Raw genomic sequence first — 4,490 nt, forward strand, 5'->3', positions numbered from 1 at the left:
GCAGGCAGGACCCGGGGCTCACAGCAGGGACGGGTTTCAGCCAAAAACCTGGCTTCGGATCCAAAACTTGGGGGGGGGGGGGATCCCCAGATGCACCATTCGGGCTTGGCCCGTCAGACAAACCCACGTAGCTCCGCACCTCCGCGTCTGGATGTGACGGATGGCACCCGCAGAGGTGGCATCTGACCGCCCGCATCTTGCCCGGGCGCATCTATTTCTGGCAAGGGAATGACGGCTAGATTACAGACGACAGAGAAGACTCAGTTTTGATTCTTATTTATTTGAGTAAGAATCCTTAAAAGCCGTTACTAACCTCCTCACCTTTAATCAGCCAGTCGCCGGGAGTCCCGGCAGCCCGGCTTTTACCGGGTGACCCCGTGAACCCGAATGTGGTTCAGGGCAGCTAGGGCTGCCACCGCCGCCGCTCGTCAGGGAGCTGAGGTACGGCGAGGCGTGTGGCAGGGCATTCCCCTTTCCCTGCGAAAAATTCCGGGCAGCAAGGTGAGGCTGGGGGGAACCCCCACCCGCCCCGTGCAAACACAGTCACCTGGGAGAGCCGGGCAGCCGCCGCCGCTCCCGCTCATTTTGAGCCCGGCGTTCAATTTCTTGAAACGAGGACGGAAGGAAGCAACAAATGGGAAGGAAACGGGCCCGCTTGTGAAATCCAAAACCGGCTCGGTAAGAAAAACATCATAAATTATGGATCCCCCCCCCTGGAGCCGCCGGCGGCCTGTCGTTGTGCGTGATCTGTCTCCATTGTACTTTTCTGTGTGGGTGAAACTGTGGTAAACTAACGCAGGGCGAGCTTTTTCCCCCCCCCGCGCCGAGGATCACCGCCCGCTGCTGGAAGATCCCGCCGCCTCCCAGCATTGCGAACCAAATGTTTCGGGTAACCGATAGCGGCCCCGGTGGACAGGGAAGCCCTTGAAGAGGGTGAAGGGGAATGGGGGGGGGGGGGTGTTTCAGCTGATCCCGCTCACTGGAGCTTAGCGCTGGTGGACGCGCCAGCTGCAAGGACGGGGACGGGCAGCCTGGGCCGGCACAAGGCCGCCCATTGTTCCCCAGTCCCACTGCTGGGAAAGACAAACCGGGTTGGGGTCGTTGAGCGGCAGCGCCGCGGCGTTGGGACACCCGTGCCGGGGAGCCCAGGGGGGCTGCTCCCCGCCCTCAGCCCCCAGGTCCCCGGGGGGGGGGCTGTGCCGGGGACGGCCGGGGAGCACCCACGGTAGGGAGCAGGAGGGGTTAAGGGGCGTGGGGAGGGGGGATTTTCGGCCCCCCAGCCGCACCAGCCTGCCTGGGATGCCAGATGCGGGCGGGCAGGGGGGAGGAGGGGAGCGGGAGCAGGAGCAGGGAACAGAACTCAAGGTCAGACAGCGGGAGGAGGGGGAGGAAGAGGAGGTGGCGGGGAGGGGAGGAAGGGTGTCCCCCACGCAGGCGGAGAATCGCTCTTTATCCACCTTCCTTCCCCCCGCCTTCCCACACACCAACCAGAGAGGCGGCCTCTCATCAGGATATTTACGAACACATGCACAAATGGGAGGCTGAGGGGAGGCAAAAGGAAAAAAAAAAAAAAAACAAAAAAAAAAAACAACAAAACCAAAAACAAAACAACAAACCCACCGCCAATCACCCAACCCTATTTTGCTCGTTCTCTTTCTTCAAAGAGCAGATGTGCTGTGGCCTGCAAACCGAGAAGGACACTCCCTTGCTGTTAGCTAATTTAGGCTGACATGCTAGGTTTTTGCGGTTCAAAACGAGAAGTTTAGTAATCAGCCACTTATATTAACCAACACACCTCGCACAACCGCCCGCACCGGGCTCGGGCGTCCTTCGATGTTATGGAGAATTAAAAAAAAAAAAAAAAAAAAAAATTTTTTTTTTTTTTTTTTCTCTTGCAGAAACAAAAAAATAATAAAAGGCAAAAGGGTTGGCAGCACAGAGGAGCCAGATAGTGCCACGGCGCCTGGCTGCGGCAGTGCCGGCGAGTCCCTGGCTGCAGGAGCCAAGCCAGCAGCCCACTTCCACGGGAGCCTAAAAAAGTAAATGAACAGCAGCAGCGGTGAGGAAAAGGCTGTCGCGTCGCCCTGGCGCTCGCCAAACGCTCGCCACCCCCACGGATTCAAAGAAATAAGTCGTTCTAGCGGGTTTATATAATTTTAAGGGGTCTCGTTCCTCCTTTTAAGCCACTTTCCTGCTTATTTTCTCTATTTCTGGCCACGGTTCAGCAGCTCATCAGAAGGTGGTCTAGTCCCTCATTGCAGATTCAAACACGCTTCTGTGCCAAATTGACCTGCTGTTATCCCCCCTTTCAGCTACTGTAACCAACACCGCACAAACAATGAATTATGAGATTAGAGTTACAGAAAAATGGCCTCATTCTGCAGATGTTGTGTCTGGAACCGGCTGCTGCGTGGCCTCGTGTTTGTCGTGTCGTCTTCCTCACTCCCCCTCCTCCTCCTCCTCCTCCTCGCAGCCCCACCTTCGCTGGGTGGCGATGCGTGCCAGGGAACCTGTTATGTGAAGGGTTAATTAGCAGCTTCCAACCCTGCCCCCCACTCTCCCCCCCATTAAAAAGAAAAAAAAAAAATAAAGAGAGGGAAAGGATGAGAGAGAAAAACAACATTGATAAGAGAATAGCCATTGTATAGACAGAAAAAGAGATAATTGATCTGGGCTAGAAAAGGCCATGGGAGAATTATTTTGAGATATATTAGAGTTTCATGTGGGAGCTGCACGGCAGGGACAGTGCGATGCTGCGGAGGTCGAGGAGGGCTCGGGGTTCCTTTGTTGTGTGTGTTGTGGGAGAGGCAGGGGGGGTCTGGGGGGGTGTGGGTGGTGTGCGTGTGCATGTGAGTGTGCACACGCGTGTGCAGGTGCCGGAGCCAGCTTGGCACTGTCGGCTGCTCGGCACCGCCACGACTGGTACCCGTGGCCTGGAGGCCCCTGCGTGCAGGGAACAGCACCTAAAATACAGGTGCTAGCTGAGGAGCGTCAGGGGGTCGTGAGCCTGTGAGGGTTTTAGTGTTTGTTTTTTTTTTTCTCCACAGTAGATCCAAATTTTCAAGTTAAAAAGCGGCGCTTCAAAGCCGATTTGGGGACGAGAAAATACAACCGAATGAAGCAAACCCCTGAAACTCTTGATGCTGCTGGGAGTTTTGCTGTTGACTTCAGCTGGGTAAGGAATTTGCCCAGGAAGCTGGTGACTGATGTGGATGGAGCCTGGCGGATACACCTCATCATTCTTCTCTTCCCCGCTATGCACGGTTTACACAGCACAACATTTATATCTTATGTGCAATTTTTAATGCGCATTAGGGAACAATGAATGGATAGAAAGGCTTTCTGCATGCTGAAGGTCCAAGGCTGTGCTCTTGGTTAGTCCTGGGACAGTTTTTTTCCAAAGGAGTAATTGATCTGGAAAAAAAAAATGCAACTGTAGGTCAATTGAAACTAGTTCATCATGTTTTTAGTGAATAGTTCTGACAATTTTTTAAAAAAAAAAAAAAAGGAAAAAAAAAATGCTCCAGTGTTTCATCTGAGGTTTTCAAATGAATGGATCTACAATTTTCAAAATGAAAATACTTAATTCTGTGTTTTAAAAACATGTTTCAGTTTGGAAATTCTTTATGTTTAAGGACTTCAAAAAGGTAAAGCAAAATGAAATTATCTTCTTTGGAGTGAAATTAATCTTTAATTATTTCCTGTGTTGCTGAGCATTTTTGTTTCCAGTTCACTGATACCCATTTTTTGTTGTTGTTGATTTTAAGTAAGAGGGAGAGCTGGGTGCCCCCTCCTTGCCTGGCCGTCCCCCCCAGCGCAGAAGGAGGTGGGATTGCTGGGGAAGGTGATCGGGCACGTGGTGACAAGAGCTCTGTTCATCGGGACGCAGCCAGGGATCCCTGCAAGCCCACAGGTTGGGCGCTGTGGAAGTGGGACGAGTGTGGCGCTGGCCGGGAGAGGAAGCAGGGCCACCAAACCTCTCCGTCCTCCTCCACTTGGTACCCAGCTTGGGGGGCCCAGCCCGCATGGGACCCTCCCCCCCCCCCCCCCCCCCCCCCCCCCCACACACACACACACTTCTCCAGGAAGAGCCGGGAGGTCATCTTGCACCAGAAAGCCAGGAGTTTCTTTATCCAAGAGCAGATGGCTCCTCGCCCCAAAGCGGGGCAGTCCCATGTCCTCCCAGGAAGACACAAGTGTCTCTCTGAATTGCCTCGGGTTGCATCCATCCTCCCGCTGCCCCCCACGGGCGCGTCCAGCTCTGGAGCGCTGCGGTGCTGCCGTTGTGCCTTTTTAGTAACTGGGACTGCCGTGACACTCCAGAGGATGAGAAAGCACAAGGCAGGAGCAGGAAAGCGGTGGTGGTGAGAAGGAGCCCCATGGAGATGCTGCATCTGCTCCGTCTTTTTCTTTTTTCTTTTTTTTTTTTTTTTTTTTGCTAGTGTTTTAATCGCTCAGCTAAAACGAACAGCGAGTTGCAGAATTTGGCT

The 4,490-nt window shown here is 53.7% G+C and overlaps 1 long non-coding RNA gene across 1 annotated transcript; it reads left to right on the plus strand.

Moving 5' to 3' along the window:
• Positions 1 to 238: 238 nt before the first annotated feature.
• Positions 239 to 2,574, plus strand: LOC122152667. Its single transcript, XR_006164717.1, has 3 exons — positions 239 to 678; positions 800 to 889; positions 1,899 to 2,574. It is a non-coding gene; the product is annotated as an uncharacterized LOC122152667 (long non-coding RNA).
• Positions 2,575 to 4,490: the final 1,916 nt, after the last annotated feature.

Source organism: Tyto alba, unplaced genomic scaffold (genome assembly GCF_018691265.1).
Source record: "Tyto alba isolate M040663 unplaced genomic scaffold, T.alba_DEE_v4.0 Super-Scaffold_9, whole genome shotgun sequence".
Classification (NCBI taxonomy): domain Eukaryota; kingdom Metazoa; phylum Chordata; class Aves; order Strigiformes; family Tytonidae; genus Tyto; species Tyto alba.